The sequence below is a fragment of the Sus scrofa genome, chromosome 17 (genome assembly GCF_000003025.6).
Source record: "Sus scrofa isolate TJ Tabasco breed Duroc chromosome 17, Sscrofa11.1, whole genome shotgun sequence".
Lineage (NCBI taxonomy): Eukaryota > Metazoa > Chordata > Mammalia > Artiodactyla > Suidae > Sus > Sus scrofa.
This window is the reverse complement of record NC_010459.5, coordinates 44,431,803-44,458,172: the sequence shown is the minus strand read 5'-3', so window position 1 is coordinate 44,458,172 and position 26,370 is coordinate 44,431,803. Positions and strand designations below refer to the sequence as shown.

Below are 26,370 nucleotides of genomic sequence, written 5' to 3'. Positions count from 1 at the left end.
AGTCACTTCCACACATAGTTTCAAGATCAATCTTGACAAAAGTGAAGGTAGAATTAAATAATTCTTAACAATAATGCAACTCTCCCCAGATAGTATAAGAAAAAAATAGACCACTTATTAATATGAATATCCTAAACAAAACAGTCAATTGAATCTGACTTTTCAAAATATTAAATATCCTAATAAGTGATCATATACAGTTTATGCTGGGAATTTTTGCAAGAATGCTTAAAAGCCAGAAAATGTGGCAATGTGATCACATAGGCACAGCAAAAGGTAAAAACATACATAATCTCAATAATTACAGAAAAATGTTCAAGAAAATTCAACAGACACGCCTACAATTTTAGCAAAAGAGAAATACATTTTTTAATGCAAAATGTAAAATAATAACAATAAAGGGTATAATAAATCTTTTGTTTGTTTTTTTCTTTTTGCCATTTCTTAGGCCGCTCCCGTGGCATATGGAGGTTCCCAGGCTAGGGGTCAAATCGGAGCTGTAGCCACCGGCCTACGCCAGAGCCACAGCAACACGGGATCCGAGCCACATCTGCGACCTACACCACAGCTCAGGGCAACACCGGATCCTTAACCCACTGAGCAAGGCCAGGGATCGAACCCGCAACCTCATGGTTCCTAGTCAGATTCGTTAACCACTGCGCCACGACGGGAACTCCTGTTTATTTTGTTTTTGTTTTTAGGGCCACACCTGCAGCATATGGAAGTTTCCAGGCTAGGGGTCAAATAAGAGCTACAGCTCATGGCCTACACCACAGCCATAGCAATGCCGGATCCCTAACCCACTGAGCAAGGCCAGGAATAGAACCCATGAATACTAGTCAGATTTTTTTCCACTGCACCACAACAGGAACTCCCATAAACATTGTTCTTCATGGTTAAATTTCAAGAGAATTTTCATTAAAATTAGAAACAATACACAAACATCTATTATTCCCCCTTCTTTTTCTCAAGATCCTAGTCAATTTAATAGGTAAAAAAAAAGAAAGAAAGAAAGAAATATTTGCTACAAGGATTGGAAGAATAAAAGGCAAAATTTTCATTATCTGCCTACAATTTGATTGCTACCCTAAAAATCTCAGGAAATCTGAAAACTCCTAGAACAGATGAGATATTTTAGTTCAGTTGGTTAACCTAAATTCAAGTTTTAAAATCCCACTAGTTATCTTTATATACCAAATATAACCAAATTGGAAACTGTATAAGAGAATTTTTTTTAAAAATTGGAGTTTCCATCGTGCCTCAGTGGTTAATGAATCTGACTAGGAACCATTAGGTTTCGAGTTTGATACCTGGCCTTGCTCAGTGGGCTAAGGATCCAGCGTTGCTGTGAGCTGTGGTGTAGGTCGCAGACGTGGCTCAGATCTGGTGCTGCTGTGGCTCTGGCGTAGGCCAGCGGCTACAGCTCTGATTAGACCCCTAGCCTGGGAACCTCTATGTGCCACAGGTGCAGCCCTGGAAAAGACAAAAAAAAAAAATTACATTAAAAATAAAAATAAAAATAAAAATTGTACTCACATAAGTCAAAAATCATAAGGTACTTGGGAATAAATCTAACTGAAAAAAGTGTGACTTTATTTTAAAAATTACAAAACAGGGGTTCCCACTGTGGCTCAGTGAGTAACAAACCCAACTACTATCTATCAGTATGTGGGCTCAATCCCTGGCCTTGCTCAGTGGGCCAAAGCTCTGGAGTTGCCATGAGCTGTGGTGTAGGTTGCAGACACAACTCATATCTGGCATTGCTGTGGCTGAGGCATAGGCCAGAAGCTATAGCTCCGATTTAACCCCTAGCCTGGGAACTTCCATATGCCACAGGTGCAGCCCTAAAAAGCAAAGTAATAAAAAAAATTTTTTTAAACATACTAAAACACTTTTGAAAGCCTAAATAAATGGCAAGCTATATTATGTTTGGGAAGGGGGATATATCTAAAGGATGTTAGTTCTCGATAATTTAGAATCTCCATGTGATTCTAATTGAAATCCAAATTGGGCTTTTCATGGAACTTGTGCTAATTCCAAATTCCCATGTAAGAGCAAAAATCTAAGCATAGCCAAGGAAATTCTGAGAAAGAACAAGAAATGAGGAGAGTGCTTTACCTTAGAAGACAGGAAAGATATGGTTAAGCTATAGTAACTGGAGCCATACAGTATTGGTGCGGGTGTAAAACTGTGGTCCCCTAGAATACCCTAGAACAGAATGCATAAAAGCAGACCTACCTATGTAGATGAATGAAGTATAGGAGAGCATTACATATCTATAGAGCCATTCAACAATTTGGGAATGATTTGAATTCTGCATGAAAAAAAATATATCTTCATTTCATGCTACACACAATTTTTTAAATTTCAGGTGGATTAGAAAACTAAATGTAAAAGGTAATTTTTAGAAGAAAATGTACACTCTTTTTGAACTCATGATTGAGAAAAAATTTCTTAAGAGAGAAAATGCACAAACCATAAAGGAAAGACTGACAAATTAAAACCTTCTCTATGAAAAAGATACGATAAACAAAGAAGATTAAACAAAGTGGGTACAGCTATGTATGATACAAAGAGCCAACCACGAATTAATTCCCAGAGTATGTAAAGAACATTTACAAATCAATAAGAAAATACACTCTTCAAATATGATGACCCCTAAAGCAAAAGCTACAATAGAAGGTGCCCAAAATTGCAGGTGCTAATTTTTGACCAAGCTATTTCTTACTCTGGCACCTTTATACTCCAACACAATGAGGCTCAATTTGCTAGAAGCGATAAATGCCCACATCAATCAGAAACAGACAGAAGTTTGAGATAAGATTTGAAATGGAGTAATTTGGTGTTGCTGGAGGACAGGGTGAGATTAAAAAAAAAAAAAAACAGATACAAGAAATGAGAAAGCAGTGAGGAAAGCATGGCTAAAATAAACAACAAGTAAATTCAGACTCCAGGGAAAGATGAGAGTAGGCTTATTGACAGATGCACCTGAGGATCAATAAGTTCATCAGAAACATCTCTGCCCAAACCCAAGATGGGAAAATTAGCTTAGCAGCAGTGCCTTAAAGAAAAATTTCAGAGTTTGAGACAACAGTGAGATCAACAAGAACCAACAGCGGGAGATCACTATCAATAAGCTAAAGCCACCTTGAGCTACATATCAGAAATACAGTTCATAGGAAAGGAGGTCAAAGCTACTGTCTTCTCCTCACTAATCAGACCACGCTTGGAAATTGGTGCTCCATTCAGGCTGCCCACTATGGGGAGGACACCTAGGAAAGTTGACTTTCCCATCAGCAAATGTTAAAAGCCATCCCCACTGAGCGCATATGTATTATAAATCTACCGTTTGTTCATCAAAGTACTAGGTACTGGAATTACAATGGTGATCAGGACATGCATAGTCTCCACCTTTAGAGACTAGAGTGTGGCAGGTAGAGGCAAATGGAGAGAGTTCAACAAGGCTTCATTGGAATGTGTGCCATTTTAGGACAAGGGGAATACATAAGATGCAAAGGGAACAGAAGGAGGGGCATTGCATCGGTCAACTTTAAGTTTTGCTGTTGTAACAAGCAATCCCTAGACTCCAGTGTTTAGTTCTCAGCCTTATCAACGTCCATTAGGAGTCAACTGTGGCTCTGCTCTGCCTGCTCTTTACTTTAGGACCCAGAATGGAGAACCAGGCTCTATGCCAATCTTGTATCAGAGGGAAAAACACACTGGCAGAGCCATGCAATAATTCTTAAAGCTTCTGATCAGAAGTGACATATGTTTTTTTTCTATCACATTTAGGACAAATAGGCTTACAAAGCTAGCTCTTGTGGCAGTTAGATGGAAATAAAATCCTCTTGTAAGGGTGGATCTCCTGGGGAGAAACTCTAAAGGAGGAGTCAGTAAATATTTTGAAAAAAATAAAATCTATCAGTGTAAGAAAAAATAGAGAACATATATTCTTACATATTAATATATACTTACATACAATATAAGAAAAATGAATGCATATGCTCAGAAAAAAACACAAATGTGCACAGCAGCAATATTCATAGCCAAAAGAAAATGGAAAAAAACTGAAATGCCCATCAAGAGCAGAACAGATCAAAAATTACATTGTATTCATAATGGGCCACACAATGGAATAACATGCAGGAAAAAAAACAGAGTGAGCTACTGCCCTGAACAACATAGATGAATGTAAGGAGCCAAATACAAAACGTGACTACAGCACAACTCCATTTATATGATATTTAAAAGGAGGCAACTCTGATCTATGGTGATGAAGGTCAGAATAGCAGTTTCTTTTGAGAAGTATCTGCTAAAGGAACATGAGGGGGCCTTGGGAAGGCTGGAGCTGTTTTATAACTTGACTTGAGTGGAAGTACACATAAAACGGGTTCACTCAAGTATATGTATTTTTTCCAGCCTACGCCACAGCCCAGTCACAGCAATGCAGGACCTGAGCCACGTCTGCAACCTACACCACAGCTTGCGGCAACGCTGTATCCTTAACCCACTGAGCAAGGCCAGGGATTGAACCCGAATCCTCATGGTTGCTAGTCAGATTCATTTCCACTACGCCACAGTGGGAACTCCTGTTATCTTCCTTTTTAAGGAAGGAAAAAATCTCTACCATAGACCCCTAACCTGGAGAGATGGGTTCTCTTAGTGAAGCCTTGCCAGACAGAGTTACTTATAAACTCAGACCTAAAAAAATGAGCAGAAGTTATCCAGGTGGCTCAGAGGAACACACTGCAGGCAGAGAGATGCATCTACATGACTCCTGGGGGACCAGAAAAGTCAGGGCACAATCAAGATGCTAAAACACTTTCTAAAAGGCCAGCATGTCAGCTGCCAAGGGAAGTGCTGAGAGCCTTGACTGGAAAGGGTCAGACCCTGCAAAACTTGAGGGGAATATTAAGAATTCTGGGCCTTCGCATGAAGAGCACAGGGCACCCACTAAATGGTTTTAAACAGGGGAATGACATAGCGGTGTTTTTATTTTCGAAAGAATCACCCTGCCTACAGGAAAAATGAAGTCTAAAAGATGAAATAGAAGCTGAGGAGCCAGGTAGGAAACTGCTGCATTTATCTCAGCCAGAAGGAGTGGGGTCCAAAACAGAATAACTGTTGGTAATGGCCACATGGCTTTTTGTCTTCTTTTCTATGCCAATTACTTAATGGAGGTAAAAAGAAGGAACTGGATTCAAGAGACATTTAGAAAGAATTGATAGGACTACTGGATGTCATTTGGTGAACAGCAAACAGCTAAAGAAACCAGAGTTTATTCATTCTGGATGGAAATATGCAAAGTGCCAGCCCAAATAGGAAAGGTTGCTGTGTGGAAGAAGCACAAATACTTGGGTAAAACCAGAGTCGATGGGCAAAGTCGCAAGGAAGTGCCTTCTCCTGTCTATACTGTAACAGTCAGGCTAACAGTCATCACCACATGTAGTACCAGGAGGTACCAAGCAGAGGCTGGATGATTACCTTGCAAGGATTCTGTGGAGAGGAGCCAAGTGAAGGCTGGACCAGCTGATCTCGAAGGTCTTCCAATGAGAAAAGTACTATAAACAACAGGTAGTTCATTTATCTCCTGTGAAGCTAAGATTTCAGGTCTGGCTGCTGCTGCTGCTGCTATTTGCCACAACTTATATAATGAATTCTGTGGTCTATGCCCATAAAAATATGCCAAACCTACCTTAATTCCTGTATTTCCATGAACGTGTCGGAGTATATACTTTAATTATCTTTTTTTTATATCTTTAATATACTTTTAATTATCTTTTCCCCTGTGATTTTTGTGAACTTCGTCATCTCAGGGACCACGTCTGACATTTCCAAGAACCCACCACATGGCCAGGTGCTACTGAGCGGAGGAATGGACTTTCTCTTTACTTCTTAAGTTGCATAGTATTCCCACTGTATGGATGTATCAACATGGAACTGTCTATCCCAGCGGTTCTGAAATCAGGTAGGGAAAGTGACACCCTCTATCACAAGAAGCTGCTACATTTATCAGATCTATTGCTTTTTGGTGAGAGCTATCAATCAAAAAGGATGATCATTGCCTTTTAAACAACTCCTAGAAATCAATACACACTGGTAAACAAAAACTGAGAACTTTCTTTTCTAAAAATGTGAAGTGGGATTGAGCTCTTGGTTGGAAATGCAGGTTTTTAATATTTAACACCTCGGAGGGCAATGCAGGTCTCAGCTCCTCTGACTGACAGCTCCTAATGACAGCAATAAACCAAGGTGCCCCCATCAGCCAAGCAGATGTTCTAAGTTGACAAGGCATCCAAATACTGCCCCAGCTGCTATCACGTCTGTTTTCCAAGTGCCAAACCTTGTTTAAGGACCTGAGCTATAGTATGTGTGTGCTTTATCACCAAAGAAATAGGTACATGTACAAAAGGAACATGTAGCCCAATAAAATCAGAAAGAGGACATTATCAATGTTCAGGTGAAGGTAGATAGCTGATGGCTTCACTAAAATACTTCAAAGCCAGTTCAGAATGAACTGGAGTGAAGGGAGGTGGCCAGAAAAAAAAAAAGAGAGAGAGAGGGATGTTGTAACTAAAGTTAATTACTCCTGTTACTATGGTAGCAACCCAGAACAAGCAAAGTTAGACACACATTCAAGGTGAATCCCAAACAGGGCCATGTGCTTGGGTTCCTTCACCAAGTAGCTGGAAGCAGTTATTTAACAGGATTAAATTCCACAGTTAACCCATCTTGACTCCAAAGACAATCTTCCTCTTTGGCTCAGGGCTGAAACAGCACAAGTGTTACTTGAATCCTAACATCTCTTACCCATGTTTACACCGACCATTCTTTCAAGATGTCCAAGGAGGTGGTGTCTTTTGGGGATCCCGCAGAAGCTGATGCTCAGATAAGGATGCCAGAGCAAGTAGTTTCGTAAAGCTCAGGAAGAAATGGAACCATGCAAGAGGGGTCACTCAGTGAGCAGTAGGCATGGATGGGGGCTAATATCAGAGACAGGGCACCTACACAGAGTGGGAGGGAATGAAGACCCGAGTCTCCTTTCCCACACTCTGCTCTCCTATCATGGGCCAAAGGCAAGGAGAAGCCGGAGGGTAAGGGAGCCCAGATAGGGCAATCCATAGATTATGTAGCCTCACGTGGCACAGAGCAGAAAGGAAACGTACATGTGGCAATCCACACGCACACTGAGGTACATGGAATGATTGGCCAAATGGGACCTGCTGTATATATAGCACAGAGAACTCTACCCACTGTGCTCTGTGGTAATCTATATAGAGAAAGAATATGAAAGAGAATGATGTGTGTATAACTGCATCACTTTGTTGTACAGCAGAAATTACCACAACTTTGTAAATCAACTTTACAACGTCAGAAAATGGAAAAAAAAATCTTTTCAATTTTTTGCTTCTTTTTAGGGCCCCACGTGCAGCATATGGAAGTTTCCAGGCTAGGGGTCAAATCAGAGCTTCAGCTGCCGGCCTACACCACAGCCACAGCAACCCAGGATCCAAGCCGCAACTGCAACCTACGCCACAGTTCACAGCAAACACCAGATCCTTAACCCGGGATCAAACCCATATCCTCATAGTTACTAGTCATGTTCATCACTGCTGAGCCACAATGGGAACTCCAAAAATTTTTTTAATTAAAAAAAAAAAAGAAAGGAAATGTGCAAAATGGATTGAGAGGAGGGGTGCAGCTTGAGCCAGACATAAAAATAATCAGCATATCCAGGCTGACAGATAGGGTTGGGACAGTCTAACCAAATTTTAGTGTTTCCTTTGAAGGCCACTATCCCCCCTTTTAAAGGTTGTAAAGGAAGATGTGCTGAGAAGGACACATTTCTCAAACCCAGCTAAGACTGAGGGTCCTTACAAGCTAGAGGACAGAATTCTTAGAAGCTGACCTCTCAGCCACTGCAGCAAAGCAGAGAGCGCTTTAATTAAAAGCAGACCTTCCCATGCTGCCACCCAGCTTCAAGCAGTCCTTTGGTCTCCAGCTGCCACCCTGAGTCACAGAATATATTCCAGCCACAGAGAAACAAAGCACAGCTGCCGCTTCTTGGTACCCAGGGCCTCTTGCTATCCACCCTCCTGTCCATTTTAGGGGGAAAAAAAGAAACATCCATGAGTGACTTGAGGCTATTTAATATAGCCCCCAGATGCATTGATCATTTTCCCCATTGTCTTGACCTTTGATTTCACTCAAAAGGCATCATTAAAATAGGACCCTCTCCATATATGCCTGCAAAAGCTATGCCAGTCTGGCCCAGAACAATCTTGATCTGTCTAGTGCAAAACCCAGACACCACACAGCCTCCCAGGGTACAGAAAGGTACAGGTGGAGGTGACGGGTACAGAACGCTGTGACCATTACCCCGGCTGCTGTTTAAAGGCAGCTTCCCCAGGTGCCACCCATAATTAGCCAGTCTGCTCTGCTGAGAACCCTATCAAAAGGAACTGGACGGGGTGATTTCTGAGATTGTTGTTTCTCAGGAGTTCTGTTACCAAGAACATACAGAAAATCACATTAATCAGGGAAGGGGAACTTTGGACGGAAACGTGGCAGGAGTCACTGCAAAAGCAGGCCCCAGGGAAAAGGCCTCCCCCAGTCCCAGCAAATGAGGTAGAACCGTGTGCAACCCAACACCAGAATGCTGTCCCTTTGGCTGGTTTTTCAATCCCTGGTTTAAAAGATTTGATTTATTAAAGTTTTAAGACTTTAACCTCATAGATGAATTTCTCAGCCAACACTGATGAATTTCTCCCATCCATCATGAATATAATGTGATGCGGCTCTTGCAAAGTCCTTGTGCCTCCAACTTTGTTCAAAAGTAGGTGGAAAGGAATGAAGGGAAAATTCTCGGAATTGTGTAATCTCGGAAACTGGACATACTATACACACACACAACTAATATCCTCTAAGACCAGCCTCCTCCTATGTGGAGTAGAGGGGACTATAACAAAATTGCAGAAATATGCTGCCTTTCCTTGCTTGCTTACCATGGAAGAACTCTTATTTATCCTTCAAAACCTCATTCATACACCCTCATTCTAATCTCCTCTAAGCCTACTGTTGCACTGTTAACCCTGTGGTGATTTTTTATTCATATCTGTCCCTTCTAAACGCTGTAGAATCTCTGATTTTGTCACTCTACACTCCCAGAACCCTGGCACAGTGCCTGGCGTGTAGTAGGTGCTAAATAAATGCTTGTTGAATTAAATTGAATCAGCGGGCTTAGGTTCTAGCTCTAGCTTTTTATCCTTAAACAGCTTCTTCTCTTGACATCGCAGTTTCTTTAGGAGATCAACCATCTCCTACCCTGCTGTCAAAGTCAGCTCAGGCTGCTATAACAAAAATATCATGGCCTGGGTGACTTAAACATTTATTTCTCACGGCTCTGGAGGTTGGAGAAGTTCAAAATCAAGGTGCCTGCAGATGGAGTTTCTGGTGAAGGCTCTCCTGTCTTGTAGGTGATTGTCTTCTCATTGTTTGCTTATAGGGGCTTTCCTCAGTGCATTCATTTGGAGAGAGCAAGACCTGTCTTCCTCTTCTGACAAGGGCACCAGTCCCATCAACGGCCCCACCCTGATGCCCTCAGCTAAACCTAATTACCTCCCCAAGTCCCCATTCCCAAATACCATTGCCCCGGTGGGGGTGGGGGGCAGTCAAGGCTTCAACATATGAATTTTGAGAGCACTCAATCATTCAGCCCTTAACACCTGCCTACTTCCTAAAGCTGTTGTTAGGGTCAAAGAAGATGAGTTGGAGTAAATGTGACAATGGACTTTGGACCTCTGTTCAGGTGTGAAGGACGTTTTAAGGATAATTGCCAGAGTTCCCATTATGGCTCAGCGGGTTAAGGACCCAACATAGTATCCATGAGGATGCGGGTTTGATCCCTGGCCTCACTTAGTGGGTTAAGGATCTGGCATTGCCATAAGCTGCAGCATAGGTCACAGATGCTTGGCGCAGCATGCTGTGGCTATGGCATAGGCCAGCAGCTGCAGCTCCAATTCAGCCCCTAGCCTGGGAACTTCCATCTGCCGCCAAGTGAAGCCATTTAAGAAAAAAAAAAAAAAAAAAAAAAAAGGATAAATGCCAAGATCAATGTCTAGTCTGATGTCTCACCATCTCCTTGACCTCCATAGTCAAGGCAAACTATACCACTTCATCTATCATAAAATGCTACTCACAAAGTCAAGCAATCTTCATTGATTGATGAGGAAAAGAGAAAATTTTTCTCCTAAAAATTTGCAGTCACTCATTCCCTAGAATTCCCTAGCTTGAACCGCAGATGATGAGATTTTCATTTTGCCATAGGATGTTTCACAGAACTCTTGTCCCAAAAAATGCTATCAGGTGATCCATGAAAAAATTATAAGCATAATAGATGGACTGCAGTCCCAAAAGGTTCGAAAACACTGGGTTAAATATAGGTCAATGAGTTTCTTTCCTGCAAGATATCTCAGAGCCTTCATTATTCAGAAAGACATTGCTAATCTTCAAAAGTTGGGCTAGAGCGTGATTTCCTAGGAGTTCCCACCATGGCACAGTGAGCTGGGAATCCAACTGCAGTGGCTTGGGTTGCTACAGAGGTGCAGGTTCAATTCCTGGCCTGGCACAGAGGGCTAAAGGATCCAGTGTTGCCTCGGGTATGGCATAGGCATAGAGCTGTGGCTCAGATTCAGTCCCTAGCCTGGGAACTTCCAAATGGGTGCAGCCATAAAAAAAAATGTGGGGTTTAGTGTCCTGGTTATATCTATTTCTATCAGTAAGAGAAAAGACTAAGTATTGAATTGGGGAATGAGTGAGGGATGGATCTTTAAAAATTAATTCTATACAGAAAAAAAAAATCTCATGGACATGGAGAGCAGACTTATGGTTACCAAGGGGGTTGGGGAGGGAGTGGGATAGACTGGGAGTTAGGGTTAGTGGATGAAAACTATTGCATTTGGAGTGGATAAGCAATGAGATCTTGCTGTATAGCACAGGGAACTATATCTAGTCACCTGTGATGGAACTATATCTAGTCACCTGATGATGGAGGACAATGTGAGAAAAAGAATGTGTGTATATATATATAAGCATAATATGTATTTATACACATGCATGTATATGTATGTATATATTATAAGCATATATATAATGACTGGGTCAGTTTGTTGTACAGCAGAAATTGACAGAACATTGCAAGTCAACTACAATTAAAAAAATTGTTTTAGGAGTTCCCATGATAGCGCAGTAGTTAACGAATCTGACTAGAAACCATGAGGTTGCGAGTTTGATCCCTGGCCTCACTCAGTGGGTTAAGGATCCAGTGTTGCCATGAGCTGTGGTGTAGTCACAGACACAGCTAGGATCCCGAGTTGCTGTGGCTCTGGTGTAGGCCGGTAGCTACAGCTCCAATTAGATCCCTAGCCTGGGAACCTCCAATATGCCTCGGGTGCGGCCCTAGAAAAGGCAAAAAGACAAAAAAAAAAAAAAAAAAAAAAAAGTTTTAAAAGAAAGAAAAATTAATTCTAGTCCTAGGTAACATTTACTAAGCCACCACCATGTACCATTCGAGATTCACAAGCATCATCTCATTTAACCCTCCCAACAGCCCTGTGGGTTAGGGAGCATTCACTCTCCCACCTGTCAGCCTTACCCCCTTTCTGCCATGCTGCATCAGCATGACGTTGCCAATTATTTTTATATTTTTTTCCTGCCTATGACTATCAAAACCTTTCTTGAAGAGTAGCAGTAGTGATGATAGAACAAACTGATATAGTTATAAATTCAAGAAGAGGGAAGACCTTAAGCTGAGATCACTGAAGCATTTGCTTCCAACCATAACTGAAGAATCACACAGTTGTAAGGCCTCGGCCTCAGCCTTTTGAAGGTAGGATGGATATATTGTGTTACTGCCATTCCATTATAAAGCCAATCCTTTGTTATTTTGATGGATTGTCTATTGCTATAACTTCCTATGATTATTTTTCTTATTCCTTGGTACAGGCAAGTGACTTCTCCTTAATCGCCTATGAATAGTGAATAAATTCACCCTCTGAAAACTTTAGTGTTTTTATATGTAATTTATATTGTATAAGGAAACTAACAATGGACATTTGATCATATAAATGCAGCTCTAACACAAGTCCATTAGCCCCCTTTGCCCTAATTCCCAACAGACTTCATCCCTGATTTACATAGAAATTCTGCAGCCATTGCTCTCCTACCAGCCCCTAAAAATGGAGACTGTACAGTTGAACTTGCCCAGGGTCACACTGTCAGGAAATGCCAAAGCCTGAATTCTTCTCTTCCCTTTGCATAGCTCAACTTCTCAGGTACAAGGCAGATGAGCTATTAGCAGAGCCTGACTGTGAGGTCAAGGCCCACTCAGCCATGAGAGGATTTGGAGCAGAGACCTGCAGGGAGATTCCAACTGCCTTTCTCCTCTCCCATCCCAGTGTCAGGGGACCTTGCTGAAGGGCTCCACCGAGGCTGAGCCTGCAGCTAAAGTCCAGGGAACAGAAGCAGGTCTACCTTTATGGTCCAGGATACGCCTAACTGGCTTTAAAATGTGGGCATCTCACCCCTGCAGCAATCGCCCCTTCCTTACTCAGAATCCTGCTGTACGAAGATAGACTTCTTTCTCTACGCCTCTGCAGCAGCTGTGGGGATTTGGGGTTAAGTTTCCACATGAATCGGTGATAGTTACTTTTGAGTCATGACCTAGATACGGTGACTTTGACAGTCCAGATCGTAAAATCAGAAAGGCATTAAACATCGGGACGGAGTATTAGACACTAAAAGAAAATGCCTCTGAAGGTGCTGATTATCTTCAACAGAGCAAAACATGTGTATAGCTATTCCGCTGAAGCTACGACAAAGATGATATTTAAAAATTTCCAGAGAGCTGCCATCAGCGGGAGTTAATGGCATGCTACCTATTTTTTGTGATTTCACTAATTCAAGATGCGAAAAAAAGTCACTGATGTAATCTTTATTCAAGACCCTGTTATTGCTTTTACTTTGTAAGGGTAAAATTGTATTACTAGGGACTTTCAGAGGTTTGTAAATACCCTAGTTACCTGATCCTACTTTTCCCATGGATTTTTCAATTCTACAGTCTCCTACCATAAGGGTGTTTAGAACTATTACTTTTTGCAGTTGGAGAGAAACTAGTTAAACCTTTCTTCATGAATGGAACCATCATCAACCCAATCATCCACACCATAGACCTAGGATCCTCCTGAGAATTGCCCTGTAATTTCTTTCTTCCTCACCTCGCATTCAATCAGAACTACAGATTTACCTCCTTGACATCTAGTTGTTGACTCTGTCTCCACGCTATCATCTGCACCGTGAAGGTGTTAGCTCATCTCTCATTAGATCTTTCCTCCAGGTCCCAGCCAATCTCCTGCCCCAGAGCAGATTTCTAAAAGGCAACTTTACCATGTCACTCTCCAGCTTAATACACATCAGGGCTTCCCTTTGCCTAGAAAAGCCCATTACATGTCCGACTTAATGGGCCCCCACCTGTTCCTTCTGCTGCATCTCCCCTCACTCCCCCACACTCTCAATTTCCACCCTCCAGAAGTTCTCCTAGCTGTACCACCTCACCTCGCTACCCCCACCCTTAGTACCTTCTGTTTCCTTCTCTTGAACCCCATGCTCTCCCCCCAGGTCCCAGGAGTGGACTCCCAATGAAATAGATAGAAGTCATATTTCATAAGATTGTCAAGTGCATAATGAGCCTTCGGTTACTCACAACACAGAGCGGCCACTCAATCAGTCTTCCCTGAACCTGAGTTTCAGTAGGACTCTGAGACAATCAGGATTGGAGAAAGGAAGGGGCTAACTGGACTTGCTTCTTCATTACATGATGGAGAGAGACTACTAAACAACTCTAAGGAGAAAGCTCATTTTGTCTTTGTCATATCCGTGATTTCAAGCCCTTTGATCTCCCTTTATCAGAAACTGTTAGTTATGCCCCAATATCCATTTTCCCCTTTTACTACAGCAATAGAAAACCTGGACTCTTAGTTGGGCATTTGGCCAACTGACATAAATATTATAACTGCTAAGCTCCCTTGGACCCAGATGTGCTCATATGTGAAGATGGTTAAGTCCTGATCAACAGGATGTGCACAGAAGTGGTATATGCAACCCTTAGTTCCTGTCCATAGACGGAAGAGGCAGGCTTTGCTCCTTTTTTCTTCTCTTCCCAAAGCAGAATATGATGGTGGCAGCCGTAATGGGCCATATCAGACCATGCAGAGAGAGGCAGTGTCCTAGGAACAGAAGGACAGCAAGTATAGAGGTGTCCTGATCCCTGAGCCTAAGCAAAGAACAGAGTAGCCACACCGTTTTGGACTTTTATGTGAGATAGAGATAAACTTCTCAATTACTAAACCATTCTCATTTTGAATTTCTCCTAGAGCAGCCAAACTCTATCCCAACTAATACAATTTCAAATACATTCCCATTTGGCTTTTGATGCCACAGCTCCACATCTGTGGGGATGAAAGAGGGTCCTTCCTGCCTCATCCACTTCTCCCAAATCACTGCAGGTCAGTACCAGGGAGGTAAACCCTGGCTTTCCATCAGTAAGGCTAAAAATTATTAAAATGTCTGCAGAATTATATGCCAAAGACTTCTATTATTACCATATCACTATGTCAAAGTTGAAATGCATGTAAGATTTCTCCAGAGAGGCCATCCATAATGCATTGCAGAACTGTGTAGGTGTTTTATGAAATGTGTTTTATTCAAGCTAGGATATACAACACTAACATTATTGGGAAAAAAAATTGAGGGTCTGGTTGTCTCCTTTTAATATAGTCTTTTAACAAAAAAAGCAACGTCGTATACATATTCAATTTAATTCAAAACTGTATTTTGCCCACTATTAATCTTGGGTGTTCAATGAAGAAGAAAGATTTCCTTATTATTCTTATATTCGTTTCTGACAGTTCAATTTCTCTGACTGCTACGCCACAAACAACCTCCACTGAAAAAGCATATAGGTAATTGCTTTGATCAAAATTTCATGCCAAATCTTTTAGATTCCATGTAGATCACAGCCTCTGAATAGTGACAGGTGGTACCAGAGCCCATGGAGCCAGGCTTGAGAAAATTTCTCCATCCAAAACATGGTACCCATTGGGAATCACCTGGGAGCCTTAAAATCTACTGTGTTCCAGGTCCCCCTCCAGAGCTTCTGATCTCACTGATCAGGGATGCTGGGCATCAGCATGTGGGTGGGAGCCACTGATTGAACAGTCTGATGTGATATAAATAGAAGGGGTACAGAGCCTAGACAGATAATCCCTGGTTTGGACTGTTGTCTCTGCCAAATAGTTGTTGTGATTTTAGTTTCTTTGCTTTTTTATATAGTTTTATTGAAAGAGCCACTTACCACACAATTCTCTCATTTCAAGTGTACAATTCAATGGCTTTTACTGTATTCATGAAGTTATGCAACCATCACCACAATCAATTTTAAAACATTTCAGTATCAAAAAAAAAACTTCATTGCCTTAGCTTTCACCCTCCTCACTCTCTCCATCACTCCTCAAGCCCTAGGCATCTACTAATCTGTTTTTTGTGTCTATGCATTTGCCTACTCTGGGCATTTTCTATATATGGAATCATACAGTATGTGGTCCTTGGTGTCTGGCTTCTTTCACTTCTCTCACATCATGTTTGCCAGGTTTATCTATGTTGTAGCCTGAATCCATTAGCATGAAAAATAAAAGAAAAATTTATCCTTTTACTGGCTGAATAATATTCCACTACATGGATATACCACAGTTTGTTGAGCCATTTGTCAGTTGATGGATATTTGGATTGTTTCCATGTTTGGACTATTATCAATAACTTGTGTGGATGTGTGTTTTCATTTCCTTGGGTATTTACCTTGGACTAGAATTGCTGGCTCATATGGTAACTCGATGTGGAATTATTTGAGGAACTGCCAGACTGTTTTCCACTTCTGACAGCTATTTCCTCATCTGTAAAATGGGGTGATAAAAGCAATGTCACAGTGTTCCTCTGAAGAGTAAATTAAATAAAACATGGAAAGTATTTAGAAACATGCCCAAGCATTAATAAAATCCAGTATCTAAATCAGGTGGGAAGTTAAAAAGACTAAGACCAGAGGAAGGAAATGCTATTTGATTCAGTTATTTCCACCCAGTGGAGGAGAATTTTTCAGGGTCTACCACCCTGAAACAATTATTGTCTTCTCATTTAAGAATGATCTTTGGCTAGTTACTAAATTTTTTGAGCCTTGGGTTTTCCTTTAAGTCTGTAAAAGGGGTGTGATAAGGCTTACCTTCCATACTGACAGGTAAGGCTTAATGGAAATCACAAAATTAAGCATCTGGTACTTGACATGAAACCATCAAATTTTATTCTGACTTAGTTTCCCTTATAAGAATTAGAAAAGTGAAGGACAGAACTAGCAAAAGCTTTACCAAGTCATGAATGACAAAGCAAGAGTGAGGACGAATTCTCCAGACTTTAAGATCACTACGAAGGAGAACTGCCCCAAGCTGCTGGGCTTCCTGCCTTCATCACCCCTTCAGAGACTAACTTCTGAGTTTAGTGGCATAAGGATGGGTCCCAAGAAGGGAATCTCACTGGGCTCAATCAGAGGAGAGAGGTCAGATGGCAGCCTAGGTCGACCAACTCTCTGCCCCACTCCATAGGGCTGGTCATCCCTCCTCGTGGCAAAGAGGAGTTTAGGACTGCAGGGAGCCCTCCTTAGTGAAGCCCAAGAGAAGAATATATCTGGTTTGAAGACTGACCAGTAACCTGTTACACCAGAACTTCTCAAACTTTAAAGTGCATATGAACCACCTAGGGAGCTTGTTACAGTCCAAATTATGATTCAGCAGGTCTTGGTACAGCTCAAGATTCTGCTTTTTTTTTTTTTTAGAGCCCCACTGGTGGCATATGGAGGTTCCCAGGCTAGGGGTCGAATCAGAGCTGTAGCTGTTGGCCTATACCACAGCCACAGCAACGCAGGATCTGAGCTGTGTCTGCAGCCCACACCACAGCTCACAGCAATGCCAGATCCCTAACCCACTGAGCGAAGCCAGGGATTCAACTCATGTCCTCATGAATGCTAGTCAGATTCATTAACCACTGAGCCACAATGGGAACTTCCAAGATTCTGCTTTTTAAAAAAGCTTTCTGGTGGTGACCCTATTTTTCATTCAAAAACCACTTTTTGGCTGCCCCATGACATATGGATTTCCAGGGATCAGATTTCAACCACAGTTGCAACCCAAGCCGCAGCCATGGCAATGCCAGATCCTGAATCTACTGTGTAGGGCTGGAGATTGAACCTGTGTCCCAGTGCTCCCAAGACACCACCAATCTCATTGCACCATAGTGGGAACCCCACTTTTTTTTTTTTTTTTTTTTTGGCCATGACTATAGCTTGCAGAAATTCCCAGGCCAGGGCCAGTGATCAAACCCAAGGCACAGCAGTGACCACACCAAGTCCTTAACCACTAGGCCACCATGGAATTACAAAGACCACATTTTTGAGAAGCAAGATATTAGATACTCCCTGTTTTTTTTTTCTTTTCTTTCTACTCAAATAAAAAAGACCCAGGAGTTCCCGTCGTGGCGCAGTGGTTAACGAATCCGACTAGGAACTATGAGGTTGCGGGTTCGATCCCTGCCCTTGCTCAGTGGGTTAACGATCCGGCGTTGCCGTGAGCTGTGGTGTAGGTTGCAGACGCGGCTCGGATCCCGCGTTGCTGTGGCTCTGATGTAGGCCGGTGGCTACAGCTCCGATTCAACCCCTAGCCTGGGAATCTCCATATGCCGCGGGAGCGGCCCAAGAAATAGCAACAATAACAACAACAACAACAACAACAACAACAAAAAAGACAAAAGACAAAAAAAAAAAAAAAAAAAAAAGACCCAGCTGTGCAAGTGCTAGGAAGCAAAAAGACACGGACAGATTTAAAGAGAAGCAGGAAGCTGGCTGGAGCTCTAGTATCTGCTCTTGGCCCCAAAACAGTGGCAGGATATACCAATGTCAATATCCTTTTTTTTTTTTTTTTTTGTCTTTTGTCTTTTTAGGGCTGCACCCATGGCACGTGGAGGTTTCCAGGCTAGGGGTCCAATCAGAGCTACAGCTGCCGGCCTACATACACCACAGCCACAGCAACGCCAGATCCTTAACCCACTGAGCGAGGCCAGGGATCAAACCCGCAACTTCATGGTTCCTAGTAGGATTCTTTTCCGCTGTGCCATGATGGAAACTCCAATGTCAACATCTTTGTTTGGATGTTGTCACTAGAGTTTTGTAAGATGTTGCTGCTGTATTATTCCTTCAACTCTGTATCTGTGCTATTTCTTACATGCGAATGCAAATCTGTATCTCAAAATTTAAAATTTTATTTTTAAAAATCCACAATAAAAAAGTGAATGACTCTAATGAGATGGTGACCAATACTTTGGTAATTAAGTTTTCAATACTATGCTTTCAACAACAAAAAAAAAAGGACTCAGTCAAGTTGTTGGTAAACAGATCATTAAAAGTAGTTTTTGATGATTAAAAAAAAAAAACATGAGAAAGAAAACTGTGATTCAGAATTGTACTCAAGTAAAATCAACATTAGGTGTAATAGAAAGAAATAGGTTTTTTTAAGTACTTAGATTTAAAAGTATGTCACACTTATTTACAGTCAGAAACATAAAAGTCTGTACAGTTCCCGTTGTGGCTCAGTGGTTAATGAACCCGACTAGTTACCATGAGGTTGTGGGTTTGTTCCTTGGCCTCGCTCAATGGGTTAAGGATCCAGTGTTGCAGTGAGCTGTGGTGTAGGCTGGCAGCTACAGCTCCGATTTGACCCCTAGCCTGGGAAACTCCATATGCCCTGGGTGCGGACCTCAAAAGACAAAAAAAAAAAAGTCTGTACATAATCATAGCAAATGCATTTGTTTCTAAATTTTGTAACATGGTCACTTAAAGGAAAATCAGAGGAGAAGGCAGGAAATCAGAAGAAATTTTTAAATAGATTAAAGGAAGTGTAGATGGAGGCAACACAAAAGAGAGCCATAGAAATAGGATAGAAAAGCGGGTGAGAGAGGCTTAGAAGTCTCCCAGGTGAGGTCTCAATACCCTGTGAAACTCTGATTTATAGAAATAAAATGATAGATTTGGAGGCTGTTAACACTGGAAAGTCTCTTAGACAGTTGTAAATGTTTAATGACCTGCTTGGGAGGCGATGATGGGAAGCCCTGATTGATAGCATTTGCCACTTTCCATGGTATAAATATCCCCACCACCACTACCCCCAGGGCCAGTTTCAGACCATGCACATAACATCACTGAACAGAGAGTTGAAAAGACACATTCAGCTCTCGTGTGTCAGTACAAACCAGCTCCAAGATACTGATGCCTTCAGACATCACTTTCTCCTACCTCATCACTTCACAGATGATACCCCTAAAGTCAAAGAGGAAATGTGCCTTGTCCATATTTGCAGAGTCTACAAGTGGTAGAGCCGAAAGGAAAACCCAGGAAATTTAAACTTCAAGTATTTAGGCTAATTCTTTTCCAACACATTCGCCCCCTTCATTTTTATTATTAACCTTGGTTTGAAAATATGAACATTTCACATTTCCAGACTCCCTTGTAGCTAGGGTGTGGCCATGTACATTCTGAAGCAATAAGATGGAAATCAATTCCTATTTTTCTTTTCTTTTTTTTTTTTTTTTTTTTTTTTTTTTTTTTTTTTTTTTTTTTTTGGCCACATGGTAGTTCCTAAGTCAAGGATCAAACCCATGCCACAGCAGTGACAATGCCAGATCCTTAACCCACTGCACTCCAAGAGAACTCCCATATTTTCCTAATAAAAAGGCTATGAGAAGCTGGTACACAGCTCTACCTTTTCCCCCTCTTCTTGACATCTTGCTACCCAGAGGGTAAAAATCTCATAACAAAGATAGTAGACCAAGCTATTAGATGGTGTTTAGATTCTCAGCCACCTCTCTGAGCAGCTGCACCAGCTCTGGACTTCTTGTGTGAGAGAAATGAACCCTGGCTTGGTTAAACCACTGTAGTCAGGCTTCTGTTAGAGGCAACCAACTGCAGTCCCAGCTGCTCTACAGCTCCTCTGTGGTCAGATGGACAACAAATTAGAAATGTCTTCTGAGTTTTATGGCTAAAATAAAGATTTGCTTCCCTGTGGAATTCTGTAGTTTTGTGTATGTGTAAGGAAGTGATTTACATTTTAACAACTCATTTTGGAAACTTAGAAGCATCAGTTCTTTTGACAATCGACAGCTGTCTGATTGCCTTACATTCATTCCTAGAGAGACTGGACCTACTATATTTAGCTGGAATCAGTGTATTCCATAGCTTTTGAGAAAAAAAAAAACAACAACAATAAAAAATCAGATTCTAGTTTGGATGGTCCTCTTAACTATGCTTCATCTTAAGAATCCAGAAACTGATTCTACTACAATTCCTACAATTTCTACACTCCAGGCGGATTCTACTACAACACGACCAGAAACTAGTGCCTGTTTTGAGTAAAACTGACCAGGCATTTTGATGTGTCTTAGACAAGGTGCATCTTCCTGGTTGGTTCCACAAAGGCCCTAGGGCCTGGCATCTGAAGCTTAAAACATTCATCAGATCCTTACTAATTACATCATGTGGCCTGAATGAGAAAAGATATCAAGTTCAGTTTCTAAAAGCTCCACAATCTTTTTTTTTAATTTTAAATTTAAAATTAAACCTTCTGAACAGGGAAGCCTAAAATAATAAGGACAGTCCACAATAACTAAAGTTTAAAAAAAAAGAAACACATACTCAGAGCAAGAATTTTAAGTTGGGAGTTTAGCTCTCCTGCTCTTTGAAAAATATAAAATGGCGCAATTTTTCTGCACTGCAATTTGGCAACAAATACCAAAATTTTTGCCTACCCGTTGCCCTCAGCAATCTGCTTCTATGAATTTATCGTGGATGAGCATAAGAACCTAACAGCACAGCTCACAAGAGGGAAAAATTAGAAAACAATCCAAATGTCCAACAATAGGGATTAAATAAATTATAGTATGCTCATATAACTGGGGGCATTAAAAAATGATCTCAATACTGTGTAATAACATATATGGGAAAAGAATCTGAAAAGGAATGGATATACGTGTATATACAGCTGATTCACTTTGCTGTACAACTGAAACTAACGCAACTTTGTAAGTCAATTATACTCCAATAAATTTTTTAAAAAAAGAAAGGAATGAATGAAAAAAAAAAAATGACCTGCTAGGAGATTGCTTACCAACATGGGAAAACAGTCATAGTAAGTAAAACAGCAAAAAAATATGAACCCATTGTATAAAAGTGTTATGAAAAGACATACACAAAGAAATGGATTTTTTAATAGATCATTTTTGTTTTCTTTGTGCTTGTATTTTTAAGTAAATACATATGACTTTTAGAGGAAGGAGTTTTTTTGGTTTTTTGGGGTTTTTTTTTAACTGCTGCTGCTGCCACCACTTCTCGTTCCCAAGTAAATTATCCTTAATAGCCTTTCATACCTCATCAGAGAGACTGGCAGGAAGAAAGCTCATCAAATGTAAGGATGGCAAGTTGCTGAGAGGAATGGCAGACACACCGGATAGCAGGGGATGGCGACCAAGAATAGACCAAATCAAATGTCACAGGTCTAAGGACAAATTCCTGCTTGGGAGACAGAGAGAGCCTGTCTGCCTGGCTCCAGGATGGGCAAGCTCAGCTTCAAACCTTCATGAATGAGTGGAAACCTCCCTCCAAAGCCAGGCTGCATTTAGAAAAATTACATTAACTGCATTTTAAGAAGGACATGAACCAACCAGGATGTCCTAAGAAAAAGGGCCAGGATTGAGGGACAGTTGGAAGATGTATATAGAGAGAGACAACAGAAGGAATACAGAGTTTTATAACTTAGACAGCAGAGGACAAATGAGGGGTAAAGTAGGGGACTTGAAGAGTCAACCTCAACATCTGAAGGACTGTCACTCAGAAGACACTTGATCTAGAATACAAAACTCCACCTAATGGGTGGAAGTTCCACGAAGACCAATTTTGGTAGAAAATAAGGTGGAATTTTTTAAAATAAAACTACCCATCAATGGGACGGGCTGCCTAATAATGCAGTGCATTCTCCATCACCGAAGACATCCAAGCAAAGAATGGGTAACTGTTACCTTGTAATAGAATTTCTACATTCTACGAAAATGCAGACTAAACTAGAAATACCTCTATGTTTCCTCCTAGCTCAAAAATGTTAAGATTCTAAAGTATGCAGTCCCATGGGAAATAGCAGCAAGTCCCCACTCATCAATTCATGCCCCAAATTCCCTAATTAGAGATTAATTCCTTTGGCTTCATCTTCTTTTGATAGCAAAATACCACTTGATATTAAAAACTATAAATTGTTCCCAGTTACAATCACCTCCGTGTGAATGAGTCTATGTTGTCCTTCCCCAAGGAGGGGTTTCTGTGGTAGTTAACAAGAAGGATAATATGGTCCTGAGCTATAAAAGCACCCATATTTGGGAGTCACTGAGAGGGAGAGGAAAAGGATGCTCCAAGGACCAAGTTCACAACCTTGTATATCAACAGACCAACTTGGGTCTTGAAATTCTGTTTTAATTTCCACCCCCATGGTCCAGTGCATGTTCCCATTACTCTGTTTCTTTAATCCAAGGGTGGCTAATGAGCGCCAGACCAGGCTCTCTCCACCGACACACGAGGTGGAGAGCGCCCACTCCACAATCGCCAACCAGCTGTGCCGCTGAAATTAACTTGCTCAGCTGGCCCTCCAAATAAAGCCATTTAAAGAGTGCAATGTACCATAGAAAGCAATTTGTTTCCTTAAGATTTAGTGCCCCACGTGAAGATTGATTTTGATTTGAAAGACAGAAGCTACTGCAAGGTGAATAATTTTAAGTTTAACATATTCCTCCTCTCAAGGAGCCAAATGCATTAAAATTAGGTGCAAAGTGCTTCTAATTTGTCAATCACTCCTTGGATAATTCTGTTCCTGCATTACCAGGGAAATTGCCCAAGAGACCTGGCTTTTGGCTCCTTTCATCTTCACTATTCTTTTAACTTGATCATGACTGCAGTAGGCAAATATGACTCTACAGCTGGGACCTGGGCGGCGGGGGGCGTCCAGGGTAAAGACAGCCCCAAACCTATATTAAATTTGTCAGGAGGTCGGAGGTGTAACAGGCCTCCCAAGTTCTGTCACATGTCAGGTTGTAGGACAGAGCACTCAATGAGACAGCCAATGTGGATCCTTCCAGGATCTTTCGAGCGCTTGCTTCTTCCTTTCCTCCACTGGCAAGCACTCACCACCGAATGCTTGCTTTGTGTTCAACCCAAGGGGCTGGGCTTGGGCCCTTGGCAGACTGTGCCTTGAGGGACTCAAACATCAGAAAAACACGAAAACTACCATTTCTCCAGGGAGCGCTGCATTGTGTTATGTTGTGTTGGAGGCAAGCAGAGGACACTCTGAGACCACTGAGGAGGGTCCCTCTCCCAGATTGAGAGGGTCACACAAAGCCTTCGGGGAAAGGGAATAAGATCTTGAAGAGTGAAAAGTGAGCCAGACCCTCCAGCTGGCACAGGATACTTCAAGAAGGAAGAATGGGTATCAAGAGCAGGTGGAATTACACTCAGCATTTTGGGAGTAGTTCTACAATACCAGGCATCGTGCTAAGCATCTTAGAGGTATTTCCTCATTCGATCCTCATCGTGGTACTAAGCAGTGGATTCCAGTACAAGGCAGGGACTATCATTACTCCTATTGTACAGATGAAGAAACTGAGGCACCGAAAGATTAGATCATATGCACAAGGTAGCCCAGCTAAGTGGAAAGTCAGGATTCAAACCCAGTCAATCCATTACAAAGTCTGTGTAAATGCATTGCTTTCCAGAAGACATGGATTGGTGGGGAAGCTTGCAGCTGGAGAGGAGAGAAGTGGTTCCAGGTGGTGGTCAAAGCACAGGCAGATCTATAGATTGGGTGGTTCTTGGAATCAGTGAGATCACGTGTGAAAAGCTCCCAGCACAGGACTGAATGCCTAGTAAGCACTCAGTAAACATTAGCGGTGATGTGGAGGAGGAGTGCTTGTGGGAAAGCGGGGGGAAACAGAGGCAGGTATTTCAGCAAGTCAGGGAGGGTCTCATGAATCATGCAAGGTCTGGACATGATTACGAAGGCAGCAAGGATTCCCTCTAGGTAAGGAAGCGACATGCTAACGGGTTGGGTGCAGAAAGGTGATCACATGAAAGGTAGGTTTGCAAGAGCAGAATCAGAAGGCTCTTGTGCCCCAGGGGAGAAACATTAGAGCTGGCAGACCTAGAGCAGAGAGGGAAGGAGATGCTTTTCAAAGGCTATTGAGGAGGGAAAACAGACGTAGCAAGAGATGGCAAATGGCAAGGAAGGGAAACGTGCCTGCCTTGGGGGATTAGGTGAATAGTAGGGCCATTCAGGACAGGAAGTGTGAGGAAGGGCACATGGATGCCACTGGGATGTAAGAGAGAAGTGGCCATGGAATGTGCATGTGGGAAGGTCCAACAGACCTTTGGAAACATACAGAATCAAGTCTGACTGTCTGGCATGAAATAAAATGAAAGTCCCCATTCATCCCTGGCTCTGACCAGTATTCAGGGTGCCCCAGACTAAAGGGAACATAAAGGGAACACAACCTCGTCCGCTTCACTGCTTTAGTCCTGGACTGCTTGCCCTGACCCACTCTGCCTGCCACAGTACAACCCATTTCCAATCTTGCCAAATTCTGGCCACTTGATCTACACCCCATCTTCCAGCAACAGGCTTTCCTTCCTCTCTTTCTAACCTTCAGATTCACTCTCTGATCTTTTCACCTCAGGACCCCCTTGAAAAATCCCTATAGCCTTCCCACCCAGCATCAACCCTCATGGCCTCTGGGAGTCTTGTCCTAGTGCTTCCATAGGAACCTGAAAAGAATGGAGTAAGATGGAGTGGAGTGGGGCGTGAGGCCGTTGGAGTCTGATTCCTTACCTGGAGGCAATAAGCCCTTAAATGGACCACTGGTGCCCAGAGCATGTTCAGTGCACATCTTCCATAAAGCCAATGTCTTCAATCTCTTGCGGTAATCATGGCCCAAGCTTGAGCATCACACTTGCTGGACCTAGATTTGGAAATTGTCATGGTTTCTGGAGGGAAGATGTGCAAAGGGAGAAAGTGAACTGATCTTTGCTGGTGGCTCCACCTGCTGCCTGTGCTGGGCACGAGGTAAGCTGGAGCTGCCAAAGGTGTGCATCCTCTGCCTTCTCCATGCTGTTCCAACTCATGCCCACTTCAGGCTTTTTTCCACCTTCCATATCCCAGTAGCTACAATGTCTCTCTCTGGATCCAGCAGGTGGTACTAAGGCTACCATACTGGTTATGACTTTACTAAGGCCCCACGATGCTAAGCACCTAGGTACCCCATTTAGTACCACAGTGTCCCAACCAAGCCAATGCTGGCAATCGACTGCTGCTTGTGAGTGGGGCTTGGACAACATTCCTTCATTTCCAAGACTCTACTTGTCCAAGCCTCTTGCATACTGGCCTTGTTTGGGTTGAAGAGGAGAGTTTTCAGTTGGCACAGGGAGAAGAGATGGGCAAAGGTGGGTTAGGTATGAGCCAGAGGCTCTACAGAGAGAAGGATCAAGGTGAGAAGACACAAGAGATGTTTCCACTGAAGACATCATGAGACTGCACATGGACAGGGCATCTTTGAGACCCAAACAACAAAGTGTAGCACAGAGACTGGAAGAGGATCACTCTGCCCATGTCCTACACACAAACGTGCACTTCGAGGCAGTGGGGGAGGAAAGGGGAGAGGTCCAGCACCACCTGCTCCAGTGCACAAGGACAAAGTTCGAGCTTGGCTGGCCCTGAGAACCACACTGACCATGTCTAATCTGGGGACATGTCATAATCCTAGCAGGATTCTACAAGGGACTGCCTTCCTGCAATGGACAAGGTGTGACTATGTACCCATAGGTCAGAGAACCTGGAGATGTGGTTACAAATATAGTCAACATCCAATGAGCAAAGGAATGAATAAACTCCATTTTATGTTTGATATTCAGTCTTTCAGGCTATTGAAGTAGGCTCCTCTCAAGAGTTAGTGAGTTCTCTAGTCTTGGAAACATCCAAGCAGAGAGAAGCTGGGCAAGCAGAGCTGAAACAGAGAAACCAAGCCATAAATGAGTTGTTCCAGCTCTAAGACTATGTCCTTCCGTGGTTTGTCCAAGGTAGAGAAGCTAGAAAATGACAGAGCTGGGAACCCAGGTCTACTTCGGCCAGGCCCAGTGCCCTG

At 42.3% G+C, this 26,370-nt stretch overlaps 1 long non-coding RNA gene across 1 annotated transcript in view; it reads right to left on the bottom strand.

Annotated features, from left to right (window-relative positions):
* Window positions 1-26,370, bottom strand: part of LOC106508477 — a 44,209-nt gene that overhangs the window by 6,821 nt on the left and 11,018 nt on the right. Inside the window, exon 2 of the long non-coding RNA XR_002339968.1 lies at window positions 25,062-25,191. This is a non-coding gene — a long non-coding RNA (uncharacterized LOC106508477). The remainder of the gene's footprint in view (window positions 1-25,061; window positions 25,192-26,370) is intronic.